This window comes from Marmota flaviventris, chromosome 2 (assembly GCF_047511675.1).
Source record: "Marmota flaviventris isolate mMarFla1 chromosome 2, mMarFla1.hap1, whole genome shotgun sequence".
NCBI lineage: Eukaryota > Metazoa > Chordata > Mammalia > Rodentia > Sciuridae > Marmota > Marmota flaviventris.
In genome coordinates, this window is record NC_092499.1 from 182,610,727 (window position 1) to 182,629,250 (window position 18,524).

The following is an 18,524-nucleotide window of genomic DNA, read 5'->3' on the forward strand; positions in this document are numbered from 1 at the left end:
GACCCCATCCAGACATCTCTATACACTGTGAAGTACAGTGGCGGGGGGGGGGGGTGGGGGGGGGGTGCTGAACCCACTCAGCATGGGAATGCAGGGTGGGCCGGAGGTCCCCAGAGTGCCTGAAGGGTCTGGCTTCTCAGTCACTGCTCCAAGGGTGAGCCGGGGCTGGGCAAGGCAGGTAGGCCATCACCGAGCCAGGGCTACCAGGGCCCTGGATGAGGTGTGGGCAGGGCTCCTGATCCCCTGCCATGGGACAGCTGTGGTCCATGGAGTCACTGCTAGTTGTGAGGGGCCAGGCCTCTCCCACCCGCTCCTTCCTGCTCTCAGCTATGGTTTACTCAGGTAGAGGGAGGAGGAGTCCATAGACAGAGGACTGTGAATGCCCACTGCTCTCTGTCTCCACAAGGCTGACTTCAATAGCATCCACCAAAGTGAGGCTCAGTGGCATGTGTGCCTGCAGTCCCAGCCTCTTGGTTTTTGTTTTTGTCTTTTTTGGTATTGGGGATTGAAACCAGGGATGCTCAACCACTGAACCACATTCCCAGCCTTTTTATTTTTCATTTTGAAGCAAAGTCTTACTAAGTTGCTTAGGCTTTGCTAAACTGCTGAGGCTGGTCTCAAACTTGTGATCCTCCTGCCTCAGCCTCTGGAGTTGCTAGGATTACAGGTGTGTGTCTCCACACCCAGCTAGTCCCAGCTACTTGGGAGGCTGAGGCAGGAGGATTGCCTGAGTCAGGAGTTCAAGACAGGCTTGGGCAACACAGCAAGATCCCCATTTTCAAATGCATACATATATACATAAATAGCATCTAACATCTGCTAGTACTTTGAGTTGGGAGATAGTTCCTGGTGGTGTTCCAGGGCCAGTCCTGCTCATTAAAAATGTTGAATGATTTTTAGGTATTAAGCAATGAGTTGCTGCTTTACTTAAAAAAAAAAAATGTTTTAAGTAAAATAAGGCACACAGAACCACTTGCCCCCAGGCTAGACCAGCAAGTGTCTCCTGCGCATAATCCTGGAAGGTGGGTGGGATTCCTAACTCCATTTTACTGATGAGTAAACTGAGGCCCGAGAAGGCAGGGTCCCACATCAGTGAAGGGAAGAATTCGATTTTGAACTTTTGGCTGCGGATCTTGAGTCAGTTCTCGCTCCCTGGTCAGTGCCTATTCTGCTGGGCATGAGCCAGGCCATGGTCTCTGCTCTCAGGGTGGGGACAGACACACCCGGAGTGGACTTGGGACCAGGGTGTGTCAGGAAACATGTCCTAGCAGGGGTGGCATTTACTCAGGACCTCAAGGATGAGGAGGGTGGGAAGCTGGCCACTGGGGCGGGCATTCTTGGTGGGGGTTACAGCCTAAGCAGAGGCCCAGAGGGGTGGTTAAAAATAAAGAGTACTTCCACTGCTCGATAATGAAACCATTGTACTGGCCACATCCTCTGAGAACCTCAGCCACTGCGCAGGGCCCTCCAAGTTGGCAGAGGCTCCAGGTGGTAGGCTCCATCTGTCCTGCAGATGCATGTCCACGGTGCCCTCTTCTATGAATGGGCAGGACCACGAACAGTGAGAACTGCTAAATGCCCACCGCCTTACCTCCTCCTCACGTGAGCCCTCAAGGGGATCTGCTGTCTTGGCCCATTTCACAGGTGGGGGCATACCAAGACTCAGAGAACTGCGTGCTCCAAGTCACACATCCAGGGAGTGGCAGAGTTGAGACTTGAACCCAGGTCTGTGGGTTCAAAGTCTGTGTTTTTAAGTTCTCTATTATCCTAACTCTAGAAAAGTCCAGAACTTTCTGTTGAATGTCTGGGGATGAAGCTACTGATATGCTGGCAAATATTTAACAACCCGTTCTCTGAAAGAAAAACAAAGGCTTGATTTGTAGCCTTTGCTGATTTCCAAGGTATAAATGATCCCTCCCTGGCTGATGTCAAGCTACCCATGTGACATCACTGAATATGGCATTGGGAAGAACACAATCAGCTCTTGCAAGTTGGTGAGAGTCAGCTCCGGCTCATCAACGGAACATATCCACCCCCACCCCAGTCCATGTGGCCAGGAAAGGCCATTAGATGTCTCAGGAGTGAATGAGGGCTGAGAAACCTGCTCCTCCAGCCAGGGGCCCACCTGGGTCCTGGGAAGCTGCGGTTAATCTTTAAGCCAGCCTTGCAAACAAGTGCAGCCATTTCAGCAGCCTGGCCTGGCCCGCGGAGTTGGCTGTGTTGCTAATCTTCGTGGAGAAATCTTGAGCAGCCCCTTTCCCCTCTGGGCTCAGTTTATTTCCACACAAGGCTCTATTCTTTGGGCACAAACCTGGCCACCTTCATGGACACTTGTTAATTTAGCTTTCCCAGGATTTTTTTTTTTTTTTGTTTTTTTGGTGGCCATGTTTGAAAGCACGTGAAATCCATATTCTTCAATGTTCTTTCCTGTTTGATGGGAGAGGGGACTGGGCTGGGGAAGTGGGTGGACCTGTCCAGGCCCGGCAGGTGGTGACTAGCCTGCTTGTGAACCCAGACCAGTCAGGCTCCAGCTCCTGCTCATTCCTGCTCTCTGGGAAGCTCTGCTGCACCCTGAGGCCTCGGTCTCTCACTTCGGAGGATGCCCCTCCCAGATCCTCTCCACAGGGACCTCTGTCCAGGGAAGCCCAGGCCGGGTGCTACTCTGACCTGGCAGGGCCTAGCTTCCCAACCTGGGGAAGTGAAATGTAAAGGAGACAGGTGGTGGTCATTTAAACCAGATCCCTGGTCCATGATTCCAGGAGGATAGGTGAGGAGCCAAGGGTGGGGTGCCCACCCCCAAATAGGGCAGCCCTGCACCAGGGTCAGGAGATGGTGCACAGTCTTCATGGGGAAAGCTGGGTTTCCTCCGCATCCCTATTTCTTGCTATACTTCCTGCCCCACTGGGTCCAGAAGTACTGAGCCTCTTCATTGACTTGGAAGCTACCGAAACACCGGCCTCAGCCCCCTCCTCAGCAAAACCGCCAGCGGTCTGCAGACTGACCCTCCGACTCCCCACGGGCTGCCAGTTGTATATTTATGTACATTTTCTTATGCACTTAAAATGAACAGTGATGAAACTTGCTCTTTCCCACCCTGCCCCTCCTGACCCAGTCCCGACTTCAAGAAACTCGGTCAAGGCCAAAGTCAAGGCCCGCTCTTGGCAGCGCCTCAGTTTCCTCACCCGTAAAATGGGACTGATCCTGGGCCACCCAGCCCAGGTAGTTGTGCGGCTCAAATCCTGAAATGGGCCAGAGCCACCCAGCAGGGCTCCTGGCCAGAAGCAGGGTGCTGACTGCGGGCAGGCGGATTGGGTGGGCGGCCGGGCCCAGGGCCTTTTGGCCGAGGACAGCCGGGGGCGGGGCGGGGCGGGGCGGGGCTCCTGGGCCCGGGCCCCGCCCGCCGGACCCCTGGCTGGGGCGCGGGGTCCGCGGCAGGTCAGCGGCGGGCACGGCGGCGCGCTTCCTCCTGCTCGCCGGCCGCCGCCCCTCCTCCCGCGGCTCCCGCGCTCCTCCCTCCTCCCCGCGGGGGCCGCCGCCGCCTCCTCCCTTTCTCTCGCTCCGTCTCTCCCGGCCCGGAATCCATTCCGGCCCGGGAGCCGGAGCGGCCAGGCCGCCGTCTGCCGACCCGCCGGCCGCGCGGGCTGCGCCCTCCGTGCGCTGTCGCCGCGCGCCGCGGCCCAGGTGAGCGCCCCCCGCCCGGCCCGCGCTAGACCCCGGCCCCGCCCGCCGCGCCTGGCCCCTCGCCCCGGGAGCGGCGGACCTGCGGGCGCGGCCTTTTGTTGTGATGCGGCGCGGAGGGGGCTGGGCGGGGACCCCCGACCCGGGAGGCGGCCGGCGGGCGCAGCCCCCGGCCAGGTCCAGGCCAGACCCGGAATCCGAGCCCATCGGCGCCGCCTGCGGCCGCGGCTGCCCGGGCTCCGGCCCCGAGCCCCGGCCCCGCGCCCTGGGCCCCGCGAGCGGACTGGGGGCGGCGGAGGCAGGGCGCCCCGGGGGCGGCGGGGCGGAGGCGCGGGCCCGGGCCGTCGGGACCTCCGAGTCCTCGTGGGGCCTCGGGTGGGCCTGCTGCTGCCGGCTGGAAGGGACCGAGCCTGACTGCGCCTGGTCCTCACGGCCCCCTGCCCGCTTCCGAGCAGGCCCAGGACCGGCCGGCTCAGAAGTTGGCAAAAGTTTTGGGGTTTCGCCACTAGGCCGGGTCCACTTGCCTACCTGGGAAGGGGCTGGGGTGAGCTTGAGGCCCCTCCGGGGCCACCACTTGCCGTGCTGTGTGTCTTCAGACAACCGTCTGCCCTCTCTGAGCTGGAGTCCCTGTCAGTGGTGATGGGCCTGGGGGACTGCTGGGCTGATGGAAGGGTGGTGCTGATGGAAGGGGCTCACCTGCAGGGTGCTGTTCCGCCCCCACCCCTTGCTTTCAGGCACACTTGAGAGTGGGCAGAGTGCTTGTGGGGCCCTGAACAAGGCTTGCTGTACCTCGTGGATGCTGTCCAGTTGGGGCAGTGGTCTCGGGGTCACCTGGGGTGACAGTTGTGCTCACACTTGGTTTCAGGGGTGGGCCAGCCTGGCCCTGTTGCTGACCCCTTTCTCAGCCCCTGGCTGGGGAGTCAAGATACCTAAACTTGTGTTGCTGGGTGACTGAGGCTGAGGGCCTGGCCCACTGAGCACCCATGTGTGAAGTGGGGGTCCTCCACCAGGAGTCTTTGTGCTTCTGCATCTGTGGATTGGCATGTAGTAGGTGCTCAATAGACAGGTCCAGCAGTGGGATGAGCTGCCTGAGAGGGGAGGAGGGGCGTTTGCTGGCTGCCATGGAGCGGACCTCCAGAAGGAGACGGTGGGTGCCTCTCAAGGTATCCCAGAACCCCAGGAAGAAATAGCCCTGGCTCCATCTGCCACCACAGCCGTGGACGTTAGGTCAGACCCCGCTGGCCTCGGTTTTGTAAGCTGTAGAATGGGAAAATAGCAGCTGTCGCTGGCGTCTGCTCAACACCTTTTAGGGTTGGGGCTCTTGCTTATCTTCATTTTACTGATGGGGACCTGAGGACCAAGGCCATGGAGTCTGAGGCTGGAATCAGAGCCTCAGAGACCCCAGGCCAGCTGCCCTTGAACGCCTCCAGTGGTGGTCATGGTTGCCAGCATGGGACAGGCACAGGACAGTCATGGGGAGACTCCACTTCTGGTGACTGATGGCAGCCACGAGGCTGCCCTGGAGATGTGGTGTGCCTGGGCCCTGGTGATGCGGTCTTTCCACCGGGAAGTGACTGGAGTGTGTCACTTCTCTCAGCTGACTGCCTGCCTTGGCCTGGTGCACCCCCGGCCTCAGGGCACCCTGCCAGACGTGCCCTCCTGCTGTGGCCGGCCTCCGCTCTTGACTTTCCAGGATAACTGAGGTCCCCTCTCCCGGGAGCCCCACGCTGTCCTCCTTCTGTCCCCTGGCCTCTCCCAGGGCCATGAGTTATCCCCAGCACCCAGGCTGGCTCCTGCCTTAGCTTCCCCCTAGATTACCCCTTGGGGGTGGGGTGGAGGTGGGGACATCCAGGAGGACGTGGCTCAGTGGCCTGCTGACACACCCTCTCCTCCTCATCCTCCTGCTCTCAGCTGACTTCGTGTCCTCAAACCTGCTGAGATACAAGTATCCAGACCCTGCATTGAGCATCTACTATGGACTGTGTGCACTGAACCCAGCCGAGCCGTGGCGGGTTAGCAGGGCAGGTAGTTAGACCGGAGGTGATCCAGAGCTGGGGGAGCAGCAGTTCGGCCTCAAAGACTGGAGTGGGGCTCTTTCTTCCCTCCTGATCGGCCACTTCGTGGGCCCCTTTGGGTTGTGAGCAGTGGCTAGTGCGGTAGGTACTTGCTGGGGACTTATGAAAAGTCCCTGGCCTCCCAGAAGTTAGAATCTGGAGAGTAAGCCAAGTAGCAAACAGGCTGCCAGATCAATGAGTGCATAATCCCTGAAGCGCAGAGGTTCAGACGGAGGCCTGGGGTACAGAGGAGTCTTGAAGGAGGCATGCAGAAGTCGTCAGGTAGAAGCTCAGGGAAGGGCTTGCCAGGTGGAGGGAAGTGCACGTGCCAAGGTCCTGAGGTGGCAGAGTGTGCACTGTTGTGGAGAAGAAACTGGGGAAAGCCTGCGGGGCTGGAGCCCAGGGAATGAAGTCAGTATGTGAGAAGTGAAGTGAGGCCAGTTATCAGCAGGGCTGCAACCTGTAGAGAGGCCCCGAGGCCTGGGGAGGAGTTTGGCCTCTATCTTTACGCAGGGTGCAGATGGATATCCCTCACAGTGAACGGCCTCACACTGGAGGCCAGGAGTGCAGAGCTGACCAAGGTACCTGAGGGAAATAGATGTGTAACTGGACTCCAGTGTTGTATGGGGGCTAATCAGGTCTCAAGAGGAAGAGGCATGTGAGGCTGGGCTTTGAAGGCAGAATAGGAGTTCAAGAGCAGGAGGGCTTGAGAAGGTGAGGGCCAAGGATTAGGGAGTATAATTTAGGGTGGCTGGAAGCTGGGAATGAGGAGAGAAATAGGGACAGTCAGCCGGAGAGATGGAGGCCAGAGGTATGGTAAGGGCTTCAAATCAGGTGGGCCTGGGTTCAAGTTCTGACCGTTCTTGCTGTGTGTCTGAGTCATTCATTGTATCTTTCTTTTTTTTGGTGCTGGGGATTGAACCCAGGGACACTCAACCATTAAGCCACACTCCCAGCCCTTTTTATGTTTTATTTAGAGATAGGGTCTCGCTGAATTGTTTAGGGCCTTGCTAAGTTGCTGAGGCTGACTTTGAACTAGTGACCTCCTGCCTCGGTCTCCCGAGACACTGGATTACAGGCGTGTACCACTGAGCCTGGCTCATTGTGTCTTTCTGAGATTATTTATTCATCTTGAAAATGGGGCAATTGGCGTCTCCCTTTCAGATTAGGGTTAAAGGAGGGCTCTGTGCCTAGTTGCCTGGCATCAGTTGATATTCAGAAAATGGGACTTATTTTGCTACATTGGGCAGGTCAGTTGGCATCTCTGGTATGGCCTTGCCAGCTGCGTGGTCAAGGCCTTGAGTGGATGATCTCATTGAGTCTGAAGGTGCCAGTTGGGCAAGGTTGATCTAGGAGAGGATGTTGGCAGCTAAGGTCACCAATGTGCTGGGTGACCCTGAGCTCCACCCTGCCCTCTCTGGGCCTTCTCTGTGCACGAGAAGGCTGAACTGGGGACAGTGCCATGAGCCTAGTCCAGCTGAGCCTCCTGAAAGCCTGCCGTAGGTGATCGGCTACATTTTCCAGAGGTAAATACTAAGACCTGGCTGGAGAAGGGTGTCCCAGGGTGGGGCTGGGCCCAGGCTGGGGCTCTGGGCCCCTATCCCAAGGCCTGGCACTACCCAGGGCCCCCCGGTCCTTGTGGGCTGTAAAGCCACTGCAGCGGCCCTCAGTGCCCCGCTGTGGGCCTTGGGCCAGGCTGCAGCTCCCGCCTCTGTGGCCTTGCTCCCGCTCTCTGGGCTCCCACAGCGCCTGGCCTCCCCTGCGCTGCCCGCCCTGTCTCCCTGGGAATCCACTGTGGTGTCCACTGGAGCTCCTGGGGGCACTTCCTCCAAAGGGGCCTCAGTGTCCCCATCCAAGAAGAGGGCTGGTGACTCATGGTTCCAGGATGTCCCAAGAGGACAGTAGCAAGTCCTTGCTGCAAATCAGGTGCTTAGGAAGCAGGGCTGGGGCTGCGCGGCCGGGCTCCTGGCATCAGCCTTGCTGGAGCCCACTGTTCCTGAAGCCGCCCAGTGGGAGCAGGGCCGGCACCTATTAGGGCCAAGGGCAGGGTGGCGGACTGTCCACTGCGCCTGGCGGCTGGTCTGTGTCGCCGTTCCCTGGAGGGAGATAGGCAGAGGCCTCCGTGTTCAGGGCCTCATCTCAGCTTGAGTCCAGAGTCGTGTCACTTAGTGACTTGAGCCTCCTCCATCTGCGAACGTGCTTCAGTCGCTGAGCGCCCAGGGGCCCTCACATCTGTCTGTCCGCTTCCTTTCCCTCTTCAGGCTCAGATCTCATCCAGTCCTGCTCTAAACTGGGCCTCCAGTCCCACAGACCCCGAGGCCCATTCTGGCTTCCTGGGAAGGAGCCCTGGGATGGATTAGTAATGTCTGCCGTGGGCACAGGGTGGGACGTGTGGTGTGTGTGCCCTGAGCTTGTCATTCCTGGCCTGTCCAGACCTTTTCTTGTCACGATGGGGAAAAGGAGGCCAGAAAGACCAGACAGGTCATCTAAGCTGGGAGAAAAACGCAGATGTCTTGACTTTGGGCAGGTGACTTCTCCCTACCTGATCCCTTCTGTTTTTCTCCCCAGAACTACTCAGAGAAGTTCCAGAATAAAAGCAGAAGTGGAGGGGAGAAATGGAATGATCTTGGCCCCGTCCCTCCTGTCCCCACCCTCGTTTCCTCACCTGCATAGTGCAGGTTCTTCTCTCACCAAGGCTCTGGGCCGGGGACCTGGCTGGGGACTGTTCAGGGGCAGCCCCCTGAGTCCTCTTGGTGCCCATGTGGCACTGGGGATGTCTAGGATGGGCAGGGAGGGGTGGCTCTGGAGCTGTTGGGGACTGTGGGAATGGGCCCTTCTGAATCCTTGAGCCCACTGGGCTGGGGAGCCAGCGGGGGCGGGTCCGGACGCTGGGGGTGGGAGCTGTGTGGGGAGGGCATCAGGAAGTGCGGCTTCCCTGCCAAGGTCTGATTAGCTCTTCTCAGGCTGCTTTGTCTAAATTTATGGTCTTGACTTTGGTGTGGATATCCTCCCGTTGTGCCCTCCCTCGCTGGATCACAATGAGAATGCCCCATCTCAGGTGGGTCATTCCCATCACATGGAAGAAGAGACTGAGGTTCAGAGAGGCCAAGGGCTGAGGCCACAGTCCCCAGCAAGTGAACTGTGTCCCAGACCCCTGGCGTCTGACTCCTCAGCACGGCTGACGTCTTTCCCAGGTAGAGGTTAGGTGTGTCTGGGGCAGGCGACCCTGACTCGTGGGCTTCCAGCCCTGGCAGGCGCGTCTCCCTTCAGATCTTGGATGCTCACGACATATGTGGATGCAGGTGACAAGACCGCGAAGCCCCTTGGCTCTGGGTTCCAGCCCTGGGTAGCCACCTGTGCTGTGTGTGACATGGGCCATGACTGCTCTGAACCTCAGCGTCACCACCCGTGGGATGGGGGTGCCAGCGCCCAGTAGCATTAGCAGCAGGTGAGCCCTGGCCAGGTGCAGGCCCAGGGCGTGGCCGACGCCTCGGGCGAGTGTGAGATGGGGGTGACTCCTGGGACGAGAGCCCTGGCCTGTGCAGGACAGCTGGCCTGGGAACCCCCAGGGCTGTGCTGGCCACTGGGTCTGCGGGTGGCCTTCCCCGCGGGGCAGGCTGGGTGGCTGATGGTGGAAGGCCAGCCCCAGCGGCCCTCTGGGGCCGGCGCTGTACTGGCCACGGTGTCCAGTGCCCTGTGCCTCACCTGTGCCTTCTAGGTCCCCTCCCTGGATGGGCCCGTCTCTTCAAAGGTGGCCACCCTTTGAGCATGTGTCGTCCTTGCTTGCCTGGCCTGAGAGGCGGGGGCTGCTCTTGCCCTTGTTTCTTAGGGAGCAGCCGAGGCTCAGAGAAGGACAGCTGTGGGCCCTGGCTGCACAGCAAGGGCTCCCCAAGGCGTGGTGGTCTGGGCCCCGCCCCTCAGCTCCCTGCCATGCAGGTGGCCCCGCAGCCCCCTGAGCCACCGGCCGTTTCCGGCTTGTCCTGGGTCGTCCCGCTGCCAGGCCCTTTGCTCTGCAGGGCCCAGACCTAGTGGCCCTGCTGCTGGTGCCCTTCTAATGCCAAGGCGCTGTGGCCCCGGAACCTCCCTCCCCTCCCTGCCCTCAGCTCCCTCCTCTGCCCTCCCCATCCCCCCTTTGTCCTCCCTCCCGGCTCCGGCACATTCTGTCATACATGGCAGTGACAGTGTTCTTTGGCCTCTGTGGGAACATGTGCTGATTGTCCCTCCTGGGGGCGTAGCACTTGGTAGTTTCAAAGCCGGCCCCAGCAGGGCTGGGAGGCAGACAGACCACCATGAGTGTCTTTACTTGGCAGACAAGAAACTTGGCTTCCAGTCAGGCTCCTGCCAGAGCTCCCCCTGCCTGGGCAATGGGGACGGGCCCCATCCCATTGAGTCCCCAGCCTCCCCAGGGTTCCACGAAAGCCTAAACTTATTGTCAAAAGGATTCAGAGGCTCAGGGAAGTGAAGTGACTTGCCTGAGGTCACACAGCACTGGAGGGGCAGAGCATGGAGGCAGATTGTCCCCACGTGGAAGCCCTTCTGTTTATTTGCTTGTTTTGTGTTAGAGACTGAACCCGGGGCAGTTCCCCACTGAGTAATCCCCAAGTCCTTTTTATTTTGAGATACAGTCTCACTGAGTTTCTGAGGCTGGTCTCTAACTTGGGATCCTCCTACCTCAGCCTCCCAAGTCACTGGGATTACAGGACTTGGGACACCAAGCACCTGCTGCTCATGTGCCCATGTCCCCACTTCTTCTGAACAGAATAAGACATCAGCAAGATCCTGAAGGACTGCAGCCCCAGGGGCCCACCCTTGGGGTTCCTCCGTGGTCTCTGGTGCCTTCCTCCCTGCTTTTTGAGCCGTCTCAGTGCTGGGCGGAGGGCTGTGACTGTGCCAGGGAGCTGAGGCTTGCCCAGGGTTGTCTGGGGTGTGGGTTTGAATGGCAGCCTCCTGAGCCCCAGGCTGGCCCGCCTCGCCTGGCCCGCTGACCTCGACCCTGTTCCCACTGGGCTCCGGGCAGCGTGGAGACTCCTCCAGCTGCCATGTGACTTTGGTGCACCTCGGGGCCTCCACTCGCCTCTGAGAGACGGGCCTGGGGCAGCGCCCTGTCACAGCCTGTTGCCGGGCGCCTGTGGGGCACTGGACTGAACTCTGAGCAGGGCCAGCTCACGGTGGGCGCTCCGCAGAGTCGCTGGTGTTTCACTGTGATCTCCAGCAGCCTGGAGAGGACAGGAGTGACAGCCCCGTTGCCAGCTGGGAAAATTCAGGCTCAGAGTCGGGAAGCAGCCTCCATAGGCCGCGGGTGGTCACGGCACCTCCGCTTCCTGCGGGGGAGACAGGCGGACAGCTGGACTGACCCTAACCCAGAGCCCAGGCTCCTGCCCCACACTGGGTAGAGCCTCCTTGTGCCCCTGCTCTGGCTTTGGGCACTTTGCTCCCATGGAGCCTCGGTTTCCTCACCTGGGAGATGGGGCAGTGACCGTGCCCACTCTCAGGACTGGTGATGACGCCACCCGGCGCTCAGCTCAGTACAGCTGTGGAGCTGGCCCTGGGCTCCTTCCGTGCTGTCCGGAGACGGGCCTGGTGTAGTGTGTGCCTCTGGGGGTGGACCCTGGCCCTGCACCCCTGAGCCACACTCTCACCCTTTTTATTTATTTTTGGGTCCTGGGGATTGAGCCCAGGGGTGCCTAACCACTGAGCCACATCCCCAGCCCCTTGCACTTTTAATTTTGAGGTGGAGTCTTTTTAAACAACAGCAACAGAAAAACACTTATTTTTCAGCCGTAGGTGGACTCGATACCTGTATTTATTTATTTATTTATTTTTGTGGGGTGCCGACGGCTGAACCCAGCGCCTCCCGCATGCTAGGCGACGCTCCTCCTTGAGCCCCAACCCCAGCCCTGAGACAGGGCTCGCTGAGTTGCCTGGGCCTCACTAAGTTGCTGAGGCTGCCTCTGAACTGGTGGTTCTCCTGCTGCAGCCTCCCGAGTCACTGGGATCACAGGCGTGCGCCACCAGCTGGCTGCTTAGTCTGCCACCCTATGCAGGGGTGGGGCCTTCTGTTCTGCCAGGGGCTTTGTCCTGAGCTGGACCAGGTCCCCAGGGCTGGGTCTGTTAGCAGGTCCACACTGGCCCTGCCAGGCTCCAGGGTCCTGGTAGCTGCCTCACCACGGTGGCGCCTCGTGTGCCTGCTTCTCTGCCGGAGCCTCGGTTTCCTCATCTGTGATATGGGGGCAGGCGCTTTTCCTCGTAGGGCCGTTTGGAAGACTCGGAAAGCTCCTTCGACCCACGTGCCCACCAGGCCAGGCTTTGAGGAAGTGTCAGGGTTAACCAGCAGCGGCCAAGGTCACAGGGATGGGCAGGATCCCGCCTGGCAGGAAGAACACTGTTCTAGGCAGAGGATCCATGTGATCCAGGGTTTGGGGGTGGGACATTTGGGGAGCCCCGGGGCTGGGTGAGTCAGGTTGGACTGGCCGGAGCTAGGTGGGCGGCTGGCGGCCCATGCTGCCCGTGCTGGCCGCCGTGGTGCGGGTCCCTGCCCTCCAGACCAGACCTCTCCGCGCCCCAGAGCAGCCTCGCGTTCTCCCCACCCCCACCCTGCCAGGTGTTCCCAAAGGCCACGGAACCAGATGAGCCACAGTTCTATTTGGGGACAACTCGGCTGTTCCCGTTCCTCTCCTGTGCCCTAGTTTAGAAACGACGTGGGTTTGGTACCATTTGGCCATTTGCACAAAGCTCCCCCTCCTCCCCCTCCACCCGAACTGCAGGTCCCCGGCTCGTGGGCAGCACGGGCGCCAGCGCCTGCCGGGTGCTCCTGGACTCTGCCCCAGGTTCTCCGGGTGGGAGGTGGCCGCTGGTCTGGGCCTTGTGACGGTGCTGGGGACCCCAGGGGTGCTCTCTGGGAACAGCGTGTATTCTGGGGAGCCAGATACAGGCCCTGGTCCTTGCCCTGTCCCGGGGTAGGTGCGGGGCAGGTTGGAGGCCTAGCACGGGGCCAGGCGGGCTTCTCAGAGGAGGTGACACCAGGCTTGGCTCTTAAAGGGTGAGCAGGAGCTCACCAGAAGCTCTCAGCCTGCCAGGGAAGGGGCGGCTGGCACGAGGCCCGGTGTGGAATCACCTGGCCTGGGCGGCCGGTGCGTGTGCCAGGGGGTTGGGAAGGGACTCAGTTCACCAGGCGGGATCTGAAACCCTCAGGGTAGCTGGACGTTGCCTGGGGTGATGGGCGTGGGCAGGTGGTGGGTAGACAGGGGTCAACGCTGCTGGGCTCAAGACAGGGCTGGAGAGCCCCAGATGGGGCGGAAGGGGGGGCTGTTCTGGGTTTGGAGTGGGGTCGCCTGGCTCCTGGGGAAGAGGTGCTGGGATGCACCTGGAGGATGCGGGGGTCTGTGGGGGTTAGAGCTTGGGTCACAGCCCTGTGGTGCTCTGTGGGCAGCCCCTGTTTTGGAATCAGGCCACTGAGGGTTTGGGCTGGGAGGTTGGCTGGATCCCCTCATGGAGAGCCACGGGTCCCCATCAGGGGGCTTGTGCACTGTCCCTGGGCAGTGAGGAGGGCCCTGGGGAGCCTGCGCACTCAGCCTTGTGGTTCTGCTGGCTCAGGCAGTGTGGCTTTGTGAGGTGGCCCTGGTGGCTGCACTGAGAACAGAGGCCTGCAGAGAAGGCGGGTGCCGATGGGCAGGTGGCCTGTCGGGTGGACGGGGCAGTGCAGGGTGCGGGGCAGGTGCTGCCTGGCCGGAGGCAGGGGACATGCGTTGCAGCCCATAGGCCTTGTAGGGGCCCAGTGCCCACCTGGGTGCAGGCTCAGGAGATGGGCACGGGCCTGCCCTCCTCCCGGGCTGCGTTGGGAGCTGCTGAGCCTGCGGTGCAGGCACCTGGCCTGGAGTCCCAGCATGGCGCTCTGGCCAGTAGACCTTGGCCATGAGTCTTCTCCTGGGGCTGCTGCGGGGACGAGAGCAGACCTCACAGGCCGTGCCCAGCCCGGGGCCAGCCCGGGGAGCCTGGCTCTGGAGCAGGGCCCTGGCTGACATGGGTGCTGGGCTGCTGCGGCCAGCTTCCGGTCGGCCCCTGCTCTCGGCGCAGAGGGACAAAGCCCCTTTGTGATGGGACAGATGGAGCCCGGGAGCCCTCTCCCCAAGGAGCAGGGCGCCCGCCCTCTCCCCCCGGCTCCCCCGGGAGAAGGGACTCCCGAGACCCAGCAGGGCAGTGCAGGGGGAGCCGGGGCTCGGCTCCAGGTGACGAGCTGGGCACACCCTTCTCTTCTCTGGGCCACCTTCTCAGGACCCAGGTGTCCCTGGTGAGTCCCGGGCCCTCTGTGGGTGCCGTGCCCGTCCATCCATTTCTTCTTCTTTTTTTTATACCTTTATTTTGTTTTATTTGTTTTATGTGGTGCTGAGGATCGAACCCAGGGCCTCGCACGTGCTAGGCGAGCGCTCTACCGCTGAGCCCCGCCCCAGACCCCCCAATCCATTTCTTCCTTCAGCAGTGACCCTGTCCCCTCCCCTGCCAGGCCCAGTGCTCTGCTCAGCGTCTGATCTCACCAGAAGGGGCCCGAGCTTCCGAGCTGTTCTCTGGTTCCACTGTGAGGGGGACAGAAGTGGCCCCTGTCCTCCAGGAGCATGTACTCACAGCGAGTTACGCCACTGGAGCTGTGGTCCAGGCAGAAGGGACCTTCCACAGGAGGTGGTTCTTGGGCTGAGACTGAAGAGAGCAGAGTTGGCTGTGTGTGCTGCCATGTGGCCTGTCAGGGCAGGTGACATGTCAGTCCTGAAGGCCAGAGGAGGCGAGGGGTGAGGAGTGTGGATGTTGGGGGAGGATGCTCTGGGCAGAGGGGACTGCATGTGCAAAGGGCCTGAGGCAGGAGGGTGCTGGGAAAGGGGTAGAGGCCAATACGGGTGGAGCAGAATGAGGGAAGGGAGTGGGGCTGGTAGAGTGCCCTGTAGGGCCTTGGTGTTCCCCTGGAGGACTTTGAACTCCTGTAGCTTTGAATGTCAGGTGTCCTTTAGGTGAAGCTGACATTCTCACCCATTTTATAGGTGAGAAAACAGTATGAGAGCGGCACATCCATAGCCTGGATTACACAGTGGGCAGGGCCGGGCAGGGCCGGGCTTGGCCTTTCAGGGCCCAGGGGACCAAGGGTTTGGGAAAATGGATCCTGACCCTCAACTCCAGCTAAATTTTATATCTGTCTCCTGTCCTGGACTGTCTGGAGGCAGAGGCTGCCTGTTGTGACCCTGGAGTGTCAGGGGGCTTAAATTCCCAACTTGCCCTGTGAATCTGGCCTCAGTTTCTCCCACTGTGAAAAGGGCACAGTGTGGTCCCACCTCACAGTGCTGTTGGGAGGGCCAGTGTCAGCAGTGAATGTCAGCAGGTGCCTTACTTTTGCAGTCTGTGGGGAACGAGGGTATGTGTGTGAGCCTGGACTTTGGCCACCTGCCACCCCAGAGCTGGGTGTCAGGGTGGGAGCAGAGAGTGGCCTCTTGTAGAAAACAGCACCTTGTGACTACAGGTTCCTGAAACCCATGCCCAACACCCTTTCCACTTGGGGAAACCAAGTCGGGGGGACCTGGGTCTGGAAGAGGCTCCCCAGCACCAGGGCTTCTCTGCCAGGCCCCTGCTGCCTGCCCAGGCCTCAGTCACTTTGCTGTGCTCAGCCACCACCTGCTTCCTGGTTATGTCCTTCCCTCTGGGGCTCCAGGCTTGGGACAGGCCCTCACGGGAAGGGATCCTGTCCCCATTCAGGGACTGGGGTCCAGAAAGTGGCCCGCATCCTGCCCAGGGAGCCTCGGGAACAGCAGGCAGGGCCGTGCTGTCCCTAGAGGGCTGGAGGAGCAGGAGGCCCGTGGGTCCCTTCTTGGCATGCCCCGGCCGCAGGCCCTGTTGTGGAAGCACCTTCATCCCTGCCAGCCCGAGCCTGCAGCGGCCCCACCCCGACTGCCCTGGCAGAGCCGGTTTGAGGCCTGCCAGCTTCGAGCGTGTTGGGACCATGAACGCAGGGACAGACACGTTCTGGCTGCCCTGGCCCTTGGACGCCCCGATCACTCCTTGCTGGCTCCGCAGGCATCTCCTGACACCCAAGCTCTGGGCCTGGGCCTGCGCTGGGCGGGGCTGGGGCCTGCAGTCGGCTCAGACATGCGCACTGCTCTGCGTAAGTGGCGCTCAGAGGTCCTGCCGTGAGGGGCCCAGCAGGTAGTGGCGGAGTGTGCCGGGCACAGGCCGTGGGGTGGACAGGCTTGGGGCCAAGGCCTGCCACCTCTTCGTCCTGCGGGGCCTTCACCCACCCACCCGTACCTCCACCACCACCCACCCGCCCATCACGCACCCATCCATCCCCAAAGTGCTCCCTGAGCACCCCGTGTGCCGGAGTGGTCTGGAGCCTGGAGATCCTGCAGAGGACCAACCAGGACATTCCCCTGCCTCTGTGCACGGTTTAATGGAAGAGTCTGAAGCGCACAGCAGATAGGGGGGCCACAGGCACGTCTGTAGGCAGGTGACAATTATCCCCGGTCTAACGTGAAACAGGGAGGGGTCAAGTGCCGTCTGGGTCGCGGAGGATGGGTTGCGATTGGGCATTCACGCTGAAGGAGGGGAGCAAGCCATGGGGGTCCTGGGGGAGGGATGCTAAGGCGGGAACAGCTAGTGCAGAGACCCCAGGCAGGAGCAAGCCCTGGATGTTAGAGGAGCAGTAAGGAGTCGGGACAGAAGGACAGGGTCACACAGCCGAGGGCCAGTCCAGGGAGGCCTCTGGGCCGTTCTGGTTTTGACCGGGAGCAAGATGGGGGCGCAGGAGTGACTGGGTGCGGCTAGACTGTGTGGAGCCCCCCAGGACCAGGGGGTGAGTGCCAGGCAGGTGGACCAGTGGGGAGGGGGGCAGCTGCCTCCTGAGCCCAGCAGGGAGGCCCCTGGTGCCTGGGGTTGTTGGAAGGACCAGGCGGTCAAGTGTGCATGTATCCCATATAAATACATATTCCATGTATAGGTAATTTTTGTGTTAACATATCTAGTCCTTTTACATGTTCTGTCTTAGAGGCATATTGATACTGAACCTCCCAAACCCCTTGCTCAGCCTCCACCATCACCAGCCCTAGACCTGTTGTGCCTGACCATACCCCTTCCACCCCCATCCTGTGTCATTTTAAAGCAAATCCCAGCTGGTGTAGTGGCACACACCTGTAGCCTTGGCCACAGGAGGCTGAGGAAGGAGGATCTCAAGTTTGAGGCCAGCCCCAACAACGACCTTGTCTCAAAACAAATAAGAAGGGTGTAGGCATGTAGCTCAGTGGTAGAGCGCCCCTGGGTTCAACCCCCACCACTGCAAGAAAACAAAACACCACAAAACCACAGTCCACCCAGCAGGAATCCAGAATGACGCCATCACATCAGCAAAAATCCTCTCCTTCCCCAGATGTATTTTGATGGTGAAGTGGATGCCTGTGGGCCTCCCTCCCCTGCCATTATGTGAGGTTCAGGACAGCCCCTCCTGCACCCCAGGCTGTTGTGAGGTAGTTCAGGTAAGAGGCTGAGGGAGCCTAGGGCCTGGCACAGCAGCGCTCAACAGATCTGAGCTGTTGCAATTGCTTTGACAGCAAGCACTTGGGGTACACTTGCCAGGGTCTGGATCCTGTTCTGAGCTTCACAAATATGAATTTATTTAATCCTGACGTAGTTCTTTGAAGGAGTCTGTAATGCTTTTCCCAGTTTTCTAGGAGAAGAAACAGGCACAGAGATGTAGAGAAACTTTCCCAAGGTCACACAGTGGGGAAGGACCAGAGCTGGGTTTCTGACCAGACAGTCCAGGTCTTGATCCCTATGTGGTGGTGGAGGGTGGTGTGTGAGTCCAGAAGAGTGGTAGCCTCTGCCTCGGGGGCAGGTGAGTCTGGCACTGCCTGTGCTGAGCACTACAGGTGCCCTGGAATGCATGGGGGCAAGGGGGAGGGCAGGGAACAGCACGTGGGGAGGCTCAGAGGCTGGGGCAGAACCAGGGGTGGGGGGAGGGCGCGGCAGTAGGCCCCGCCACAAGCTCGATCCGCGGGCGGCAGGTGCTGTGTTTGGGTCCGAGCCCTTGCTGACGCCCCAGGATCTGCCAGAGCCCGTTTCGTGGGTGGGTAAGGCGGGGGCTGGACCTTCCTGCAGCCTTGCCGAGGGCTTTAGGCTCAGGCTGGTCATGTGGCAGGGCCTGCCCACTGGGTGCCCCTGCCCACTGCCGTCCCCAGAGGGGATGTGCATGGTGTGGGCGGGGAGGGGGCACTGTGTTCCCAAGCTGGGAGGCAGCGGAGCTGCTGGCAGGAACAGCGGGCACCGTGGGCAGGGCCCGGCTGGTGCCGTCCCCAAGCCCAGCCGCCCCAGCTGGTGGGGGTGGGGCAGCCGAGGCCCCCAGAGAGGTGACCATGGAGGGCTGGGAGGGGAACCTGTCCCCTCAGTGTCCCACAGCACCCCTCATCCTGAGAGGGGTCTGCTGAGGATCCTCAATGGGCCAGGGCCTGGTGTCCTGGGGCTGGTGCTGAGGCCCCTCGGGGTGTGGGTTGCCCAGGGCCACGAGATGCTGCTGGTGGGGCCCTGTGCGGCCAGTGGTGCTTCGCCCGCTTCAGACTGCCCCGCGCTACCTGGTGGGCCCCTGAGACCCAGTGGCCAGTGGGCCCCTTGGGGCTGGCGACTCCTGTCCTGCGTCTCCTCAGTTGGTGCCCTTGGGCCTGATAGCCCTGCCCACATCGTCATTCACAGGCAGGCCTTAGCTTTGCTGTGTGACCCAGGGCTGGGTGTCCCCCTCTCTGAGTCTCAGATTTTTCATGGGTGAACGGGGAA

General features: G+C 60.7%; 1 protein-coding gene across 3 annotated transcripts in view; it reads left to right on the top strand.

Annotated features, from left to right (window-relative positions):
• Window positions 1-3,498: 3,498 nt before the first annotated feature.
• The window catches only part of Src (SRC proto-oncogene, non-receptor tyrosine kinase), a 47,486-nt gene continuing 32,460 nt past the window's right edge, over window positions 3,499-18,524 (top strand). Inside the window, exons 1-2 of one of the 3 annotated variants that reach the window (XM_071608916.1) lie at window positions 3,499-3,681; window positions 14,233-14,352. The gene's annotated coding sequence lies outside the window, so the exon portion shown is untranslated. Of the gene's footprint in view, window positions 3,682-14,232; window positions 14,353-14,429; window positions 14,513-18,524 lie in introns of those variants that run through there. The other 2 variants (XM_071608915.1, XM_071608917.1) reach the window with 2 other exon arrangements.